Consider the following 9,895-nt stretch of genomic DNA (forward strand, 5'->3'; position numbering starts at 1 on the left):
AGCTTGGCCTCCTGGGCACCTTAGAACAAATCTAATTAACATACTGACACTTTATACCCGGGCAGCGCCGGGTACATTTTCTAGTATATATATATATATATATATATATATATATACATACACACACACACACACACACACACACACACACACACGGTGGTCCAAAAGTAGGTGGACAGTATGTTTAATAGGGTTATAAAGGAAGATTTATCAAACATGGTATAAAGTGAGACTGGCTCAGATACCCCTAGCAACCAATCAGATTCCACCTCTCATTCCTCACAGACTCTTTGGAAAATGAAAGGTAGAATCTGATTGGTTGCTAGGGGTATCTGAGCCAGTCTCACTTTACACCATGTTTGATAGATCTCCCTTTATAACCCTATTAAACATACTGTCCCCCTATTTTTGGACCACCCTGTGTGTATATATAATTTTGTTGGTCTCCCATGATAAAAGGCTGTAATAGGTTGTGTAATTCAGTGTACCTTGCATGGAGACATTGTTTGTGTATCTGCAGAGGACTGCCATAGAATTACGCCATCTATTTCATCAGCTTCTATGGATTAGCCAAGACAAAAATTTCCTCTTACTATCGTAGGTAAAACTTCCTTATTGGATTTAGAACCAGGAAATCCAGTACAGAGAGAGCCTGACCTGGGGCGATCACCATGTGACGTGATAGAGAACCAGATTTACCTTCTTCACTACACGTCACTGAGGAAAGTAATGGAGGAGAAAAAGTTGAGAATAGTTGAGACTATGGAGCATGGGCCCTGGTGCTCGGGGTTCAGCCAAAGCCCCCCCTCTCCCCCGGCCATATTTCTGTTTTTCGCTGCGCCGCTAGGTATCCCGGCCGGAGAGTATACCATGTGTTTACACTCTGTCTGGGATTCCCTCAGCCTGCAGCACAACGAAAGTACAGCAGAAATCATGGCTGTTGTATCAATGGTCGTGATTACCGCGGAACTTACGCTGTGTGAACATAGCCTCAGACTGGAAAGAATACACCACTTCCTGCAGGGCATACAGCAGCTGATAAGTACTGGAAGACTGGGGATTTTTAAATAGAAGTTAATTACAAATCTATATAACTTTCTGACACCAGTTGATTTGATTGAAAGTTTCATTTGAGTAATCCCTGCTTGCTGTCAGTGAATGGACACATGCTGGTCTGGCTGGAAAGCTGTAGGATCCAGTGTTACCTGCAGTGATACAATGTAGCAAGATATAAAGATGGGAAAGAAACTTGTTCTGGATATGATTGGCTGGAAACAGTTGTAACAAACCATCAGCTCTGAGAAGTATCGGTTCTGTGTATGAGAACGGTGCGGCAGCCACTATTACTGGGGTTGTCTATCGGCTTCCTCCCTCCCTCGGACTGTGTTAGTCATCCGGCTTTGGCTTCAGTCAGGCCTCCCCCTCCCCCCCCTCTATTGCTTCACTATAATTATCGGTTCCCACAGGTGAGCAGTGCTGTCAGTGACTGCTGTGACGAACCCTCAGCTCTGCCAACAGGAAGTACCAGTCTCCTTTGTGTTACCGCCAGCACTGGAATATAATACAAGGAAGTAGAGCAGAGGTCTGAGGGCAAACCATCAGACACTCACCCTCTGTGTGCAATACAGGTTAACCCTTTCATAACTGGAAACATTTTTCATATATTCCCCCCCCCTCTAAGAGTCTATAGTAATATAGACTCATATAGAGGCTTGTTTTTTGCAGGTATGGGATAGCTGAGGGAGATAATATATATGTTTGCAAAGTTATATAGTCATGTTTTCCTTCCAAGCTCCAGTGTCATAGAGGCTGGGCTGAGCAGCAGCATGCACGCCTCCTCCTTTCCCCACCCCTACCTGTCCTGTATGACCCATGTACAAGGCTTCCAGTACTTAGACAATGCAGGACAGGTAGAAGTGGGGGAGGGAGGAGGCATGCATGCTGCAGCTCAGCACAACCTCTATGGCACTTGAACTTAAAAGAAATACATGATTTCATATGTTTGCAAACAGCTATCGGCTAAGTGACCGGTATCATTTATTTCACTGCCCTATCAGCCCTGCAGCACTGAGCATCATATACAGTGAACAGTAAGGTCCAAGTAATAATAGAAGAAATAAGGATAGAAATCTGTAAGGAAAGTAAAGCTGTGGCAAGGTATATACTGTGGCCTAGTGGTCAGTGTTAGTGGTTAGTGTAGGTGATCAGTGAATAGTGGTTAGTGTAGGTGATCGGTGGTTAGTGTTGGTTATCAGTGATCAGTGGTTAGTGTTATGGTGGTTTTACACGGAGCGATAATTCGCCCAATCGCACGATTAACGATTTTGAATGAACAATGTTTTTTTATAACGATCAGCGTTTAGACGGAACGATACATCGTACGGAAAAATCATTATGCGATCGCTTAAGCCTATCTCACACATAGGTGAAATCGTTGAAAGAATGTTTACACGGAACGATCTGCGAATTTTTTGCGAACGATCAACGATGATTTGAGAACATGTTGAAAGATCAAAATGAACGATTTCTCGCTCGTTGCTTAATCGTTTGCTGCATTTACACGTACGATTATCGTTCGAATTTGATCGTTATCGTGCAAATTCGAACGATAAATCGTTCCGTGTAAAACCACCATTAGTGATCAGTGATTAGTGTTGGTGATCTGTGATCAGTGATGAGTGTTGGTGATCAGTAGTCAGTGGTTAGTGTTGGTGATCAGTGTTCAGTGTAGGTGATCAGTGGTTAGTGTTGGTGATCAGTAGTCAGTGGTTAGTGTTGGTGATCAGTGTTCAGTGTAGGTGATCAGTGTTCAGTGTAGGTGATCAGTGATTAGTGTTGGTGATCAGTGTTCAGTGTAGGTGATCAGTGGTTAGTGTTGGTGATCAGTAGTCAGTGGTTAGTGTTGGTGATCAGTGTTCAGTGTAGGTGATCAGTGGTTAGTGTTGGTGATCAGTAGTCAGTGGTTAGTGTTGGTGATCAGTGTTCAGTGTAGGTGATCAGTGGTTAGTGTTGGTGATCAGTGGTTAGTGTTGGTGATCAGTAGTCAGTGGTTAGTTCTGGGTTTCCTCCCTCCCTGCAGCAGCATACTGTGATCTGTGTACAGTGCTGTGGAATATGCTGCCGCTATATAAAGGAATTATTGTTCTGAGAAGGAAGTGATTCTGATACAATGAATCACCGGAGCTTATTACACTGAATCTTTGCCAAGTGCTAAACAAGGGCGGGTGATGTCAGTCGCTGCCAATACTTCTTGTACGCCATCACCTGGGGCAGAAACCCATCACCTCCATCATGAAGACGCTCGTCCTTCTCCTCCTCGTGGTCTTTGTCTGCTTGTTCGGTAAGTGACTATGTTATTGTTTCTCTACAATTAGTGGAAACCGTCCTGGCAGAGACACCGAACATCCAAACATATAAATCATCTAGTTTATTGTTTTGTTGCATCCTACTCTACATGTGAGCTCCAGAGGTGTCTGATCTAAGGGTGCGTTCACACATACAGGATCTGCAGCAGATTTGATTGCCCAGATTTGCTTTGCCTTGAATCTGGAACTTCAAATCTGCGCCATCAAATCTGCAGCAGATCTTGTACATGTGAATGCACCCTTGAGGGGTCTTTTCCAGAGGGGTCTGATCCAGAGGGGTCTGATCTATAGGAATCTTATCCAGTGGGGTCTGATCTAGAGGGGTCTGATCTAGAGAGGTCTGAACCAGAGGGGTCTGACTTATAGGAATCTTATGCAGTGGGGTCTGATCTAGAGGGGTCTGATCCAGAGGGGTCTGATCTATAGGAATCTTATCCAATGGGGTCTGATCTAGAAGGGTCTGCTCTAAAGGAGTCTGATCCATAGGGATCTTATCCAGAGGGGTCTGATCTAGGGTCTAAAGTTTGGATTTGGATTTCACATTGTCAATCTGGGGTAATGGTCTGAGGGCTGATAAGGGGTCTGTATTGTAGGTCTGGGGTTTAAATAATGGGAGAAAATGTCAGTGTTCTATGTAAAACTTTGTATGTATTGCACATCTGTAGTCATTATAGGGTTACTGTTTTTGTTATGTGATTCTGTGGATCAGTGGAGATGCTTTTTTCTTTTTCTCCACCTATCCCTGTTCTCCTTTCTGTGCACACTCTGTTCTCCACCACTCACAGGGACCCTTAAACACCCTGTAGGAAGTAGTCTAATGGAGAGACGAAGAATAGCGTCAGTCAGTCAGTTAGTTAGTTAGTTTCCTTCTGATTCTTTTGAGTAGCAGGACACACACAGACCAGGCACCGCTGCTGTACTTAGCCAGGGCCTGGCTCTGCCAGGTTCCCTGTTCGAGACAGTCCAGTGTGTTTGTAGTCAAACACACGTATATGGAGAACTCAGAGACTTTTCACTTCCAAGCTATAACTACAGAGACACTATGCAGTGTTAAACCCCTAAAGGAGGTCAGCGATCACCCTATGTCATGCTGTGAACCTCTGCTGTGTATCCTAAGGCAGAGGAACAGACCTGGATAGTCTGGGGCTTGTGTTGCCCTCGTAGGACGGGTACTCCGACAGTGGAGGGCAGAAGGTGGTTTAAAACACGGGCACAAGTATTCTTCCCTAAAGTCGTCTTCTCTTCAGTACTCTCTTCTCAAATTCCGGCAGATGACACTACTACACTGGGTACTGGCTCTCCCGACAAACTCCCCTCAACACTAAACTAAACAAGCACTGCTATTCTACCTCAGCACCTAAAGCATCTTCCAGCACAGATTCAGTGACCTCAAGTCTGTATCACAGAAGTCACTTATTGAAAAGCTATCCTGTATTACAAGAGACTATTAGTAAAGCCATTATATTTATTTTACTGGGATTCAGTGATCATTGCACCAGCACCTACACATACTGGCTACACACTTATTGGGTTATTCTCCCCTTTCTTTGGGTGGCGGTACTGACACCTGTGTGCTGAGTTAGCACTGGCGTCAGGACAGTACCATCACCGGCTGAGTTGTACTATACCATCGACCAACCACCCCAGAAGTAGTGTCACCAGGGACAACCTAGTAAGAGACCAGTCGAGCACCCCACTCTAGACCACCAGGAATACTGACAGAAACCTGGTCACTGCTCTAGATCTTAAGGAATACTGACATAAAGCAAGTCACTGCTTTAGACCACAAGGGCTGCTGACAGTAACCCAGTCACTGCTCCAGACCACCAGGGATACTGACAGTAATACTATCACTGCTCTGGACCAATGAGCATGCTAATAGTAACCCTTTCATTGCTGTCGATCACAAGGGATACTAATGGTAATCCTTTAACTGTTCTAGACCACCAGGGATACTGACAAATGATAGATAGATAGATAGATAGATAGATAGATAGATAGATAGATAGAAAGATAGGAGATAGATAGATAGATAGATAGATAGATAGGAGATAGATAGATAGATAGATAGATAGGAGATAGATAGATAGGAGATAGATAGGAGATAGATAGATAGATAGGAGATAGATAGATAGATAGATAGATAGATAGATAGATAGATAGATGATAGATAGATAGGAGATAGATAATAGATAGATAGATAGATAGATAGGAGATAGATAGATAGATAGATAGATAGATAGATAGATAGATAGATAGATAGATAGGAGATAGATAGATAGATAGATAGATAGATAGATAGATAGATAGATAGGAGATACATAATAGATAGATAGATAGATAGATAATAGATGTGACTTGATGTATTATAACTATGAGACTTTTATAATAATGACACTTTATTTTCCATTTTGCAGTTGCTGTTTTGGGGGACTCCGAAAGTGATGTAAGTGTGACATCATCATATATGTATATACTGGGCACATACCACACAGCTATGGGGGTGTGACATCATCATATATGTATATACTGGCACATACCACACAGCTATGGGGGTGTGACATCATCATATATGTATATACTGGGCACATACCACACAGCTATGGGGGTGTGACATCATCATATATGTATATACTGGGCACATACCACACAGCTATGGGGGTGTGACATCATCATATATGTATATACTGGGAACATACCACACAGCTATGGGGGTGTGACATCATCATATATGTATATACTGGGAACATACCACACAGCTATGGGGGTGTGACATCATCATATATGTATATACTGGGCACATACCACACAGCTATGGGGGTGTGACATCATCATATATGTATATACTGGGCACATACCACACAGCTATGGGGGTGTGACATCATCATATATGTATATACTGGGCACATACCACACAGTTATGGATGGTGGGAGGTGACAATGCTTAGCCATGTGCAAACACGTCTTATCTATCAGGGAACACAAAGATGTAGCAGAGCAGGATTTGCAAGTGAACTCAGGGATGTAGCTTGCGGGGGTGCAGTGTCAGCATTCAAACACAGCACTGCTACATCTGGGAAGCTTTGCTCTGCTAAGGTTATCCCATCCCACCCCCGCCTGTATATGTACAATCAGTGTTAACCTAATTGCATACAGTATATTACATTGCAGTATTGGATGTCACCAAGCTTTCCCACAATAGCATTTTTTTTTTTCAGTTTTGAAGATTTTTATTTATTTAATAGGAAAATGTTAGAGTGATGGTGGTGATTGTGATGATAATAATGATGATGATGGTGATAATAATGATGATGATGGTGATGATGATGTTGATAATAATGATGATGATGGTGATGATGATGATGGTGATAATAATGATGATGATGATTGTTTCTAATGTCTTGTTTATGTATTTACAGACAATAATCCCCAAACCAGTTGAGAGCGTCTATCCTACAAAGTTCAATCTGGTTGGCAGCCCCATTTTCAATGGACTTTTAACTTAAAGTTTCCTTCTCTGTGCAGGTAAAATCTCAATTTTTTATGTAATACATTAGAATGTGTCCTTTAAAAATCAAGGTAAACTGTCCTGGGGTCCTGATGTACAATCCATCTGGCCCGTCTTCTGTCCTCAGGTTCGGTGTGGGGGTTTTGCAGCTCAGCTTTATTGATATTAATGGTGCTGAATTGTAATACCACACATGACCTGGTTACAAGGGTGGCGCTGGTTTTTGCAAGAAAGTATCCGTGTTTTTTCTAATCCTGGATACCCCCTTTAACTACAACAGACACAGACAATGAATCAGTGGACGGGATGGGAGATAATCCTGGTTGTGTCATAACCCACACCCCTTTTTTGCCGAAGCCACTCCCCTATTGGCGAGGCCGTGTCCCTTCTGTCAACATACAGCAAAGGGACTAAAACAGACAATGAATGTGGCCCAAGTGCAAATTACACCAGCACTGCCAGGCAAGGCCGTATATCCAGCAACTGTTGCCCCCGGCACTAAACCTGGAGACGCCCCATCTACTCTTCTGCAAGGTGCTGCCCTGGGCACCGGACATGTTTCCAATAGTATTGGCCCTAGTATACAGGGCTGTTTTAATACATTGGTGGGCACGGTTCACAGCCCTCAATAGAGGGCCCCTTCCCTTTTTGCCCCCCCTCCCCAACCCAGCGTTATCAGAATTAGAGCTCCACATACAGTATAATGCCCCGAAAGTGCCCCCACACTGTATTAAGAGCCCCAATACATAAGGTAGTTACCTTATAACTTTATAAAGAAATCACCAATGATACCATTACATAATACCGCCATACCATGACCACTATCACTACAGACCCTATAACACAGTGCAGTTACATCCATTTACTCACAGGGGGCGTCTTCTCTGATCAGAGTCTTTCACCTTTTCTTTCACTCCTTCCAGCCTGGGCCACCTTGAAGTCTTCCCCCGGCTGTGAATCTTCTCTCCAGAATCTGCCAGAGAAACATTTTAGGCTCCGGCACATACAGTAGTAAGGTCCCCTGTACCCCTATATAGTAGTTACCCCCCTCTGTGCCACTATATAGTAGTTACCCTCTTTGCCCCTATATAGTAGTTACCCCCCTCTGTGACCCTTTATAGTAGTTAGACCCCTCTGTGCTCCCAATTAATAATTATGTATGCTCTGTGGCCCAATATAGTAATAAGGTCCCTATATAATATAGGGACCTCTGTGCAGCCCCAATGTAGTATAGACCCCCTGTGTGCTGCCCCCAGTAGTATAGAAAGCTGTGTGCAGCCCCTAGTAGTATAGACCACTAGTTGCTGCCCCCAGTAGTATATAGACCCCATTGTGCTGCCCCCAGTAGTATAGACCACTAGGTGCTGGCCCCAGTAGTATATAGACCCCATTGTGCTGCCCCCAGTAGTATAGACCACTAGGTGCTGGCCCCAGTAGTATATAGACCCCATTGTGCTGCCCCCAGTAGTATATACCTCACCTGAGTCCGCGTGTCCCCTTTTTTTGTTCTCATCGCTTCACCCTTGTGGCCGCAGCCAGTGCTTTGCCAGCAGTCACAAGAGGCCTCTCTCCGCCCTTGCGTTGTCGGTGCTCAGCGGCGTCACTTGAGCACCGACACCACAATGGGAGAGCAGCCTCTTGTGACCACAGGCAAAGCACTGCCTGCGGCCACAAGAGTGACTGCTAGGGAGGAAGCCAATGGCTCTATCCGTCAGTGCCACTGCTGCTGCCTGTAAGTATGAGCGCTGCCAGGGGCACCATGGATGGGTAAGTAGATTAACTACTTACCCATCCCGATGGCGCCCCCTCTCACAGGCTGTCGGCCGGAGCCCTGTGCGACCGCACTGGTCGCACAGAGCAAAGGCCGGCCCTGCTCAGGGTGGGCCCCTTTAACCAATGGGCCTGGTGCACGTGCACCATTTGCCCTCTGGTTAAAGCGGCCCTGCCAGTATATACTGACTGATAGTGTCACTAAATCGAGTAGTTGTGAAAAGCTAGTGATATCACACTATATACCCCAGGGGATGTTACATTTACGTTTACTAATTAACTAGTGAAACTATAGTAACACAAAAAATTACCTTAAAAAAACATCAAACGCTAATCATTGTCTTCAAAACTGACTGATCCTGACCACACCCCCCAACCACACCATCACACTCATAATGTGACCACACCCCTACAACCCACTTACAATGTGACCACACCCCCCAACCACACCATCACACTCATAATGTGACCACACCCCTACATTCTACTTACAATGTGACCACACCCCTACATCCCACTTACAATGTGACCACACCCCTACATTCTACTTACAATGTGACCACATATGTTCCGAATAAATATTTATCTTCATTTTTTGTCTTCCAGACCCCACAATGGCTTCCTGACCAGGACAGGCCGAGTCCTCAGGATGGATCTCCAATCTGATGATTTGTTTCCTCTTCTCTCCTGACCCATCATATTCTCTCTCCATGATTTCCCTTCCCTCCATGTCTCACAGCCAATAAATAAAATGGAGTAGATCCGGGCCTAGTCTTCTGTGTTCATTTGGATAAAAGGTGTTAGTCAAATGTGCGGCTAAAGAGGTTTTCCAGGATTAGCGAAACAGCACCACACTAATCTACAGGTTGTGTGTGGTACTGCATCTCAGCCACATTTACTTCAATGAAGCCGAGCTGCAAAATCATAGATGCAACCATTCCAATACATTGTCTTTGTAGAAAAATTGTGCAGCTAAATCCTCTCTTTTTGAGAACCAAATGTAGTTGTGGCTACAAGGGGGCGCTACAGCATGTTAACACAGCCTTATGGGATTTTTTTTAATTTTTAAAAGGTGTTTTTTTCCCCAGTGTTTCCTCCAGTGCAGGCCAGAGGGAGGCGATGAATGGCGGGCATTCCCTCTCTTTGGTGAATACTACTTATAATCCAATCTAAAGTCCCTGCACTACACATAACACAGAACATCACAGTTACCCAGAGTGCTGCTTTATACCCTCCCTGACATATGAAATAG

General features: G+C 44.3%; 1 long non-coding RNA gene across 1 annotated transcript; it reads left to right on the forward strand.

Moving 5' to 3' along the window:
• The first annotated feature begins 3,229 nt into the window (after positions 1 to 3,229).
• Positions 3,230 to 9,409, forward strand: LOC138772924 (uncharacterized). Its single transcript, XR_011359850.1, has 4 exons — positions 3,230 to 3,340; positions 5,783 to 5,811; positions 6,785 to 6,890; positions 9,250 to 9,409. It is a non-coding gene; the product is annotated as an uncharacterized lncRNA (long non-coding RNA).
• Positions 9,410 to 9,895: the final 486 nt, after the last annotated feature.

Source organism: Dendropsophus ebraccatus, chromosome 14 (assembly GCF_027789765.1).
Source record: "Dendropsophus ebraccatus isolate aDenEbr1 chromosome 14, aDenEbr1.pat, whole genome shotgun sequence".
In the NCBI taxonomy this organism is placed as follows: domain Eukaryota; kingdom Metazoa; phylum Chordata; class Amphibia; order Anura; family Hylidae; genus Dendropsophus; species Dendropsophus ebraccatus.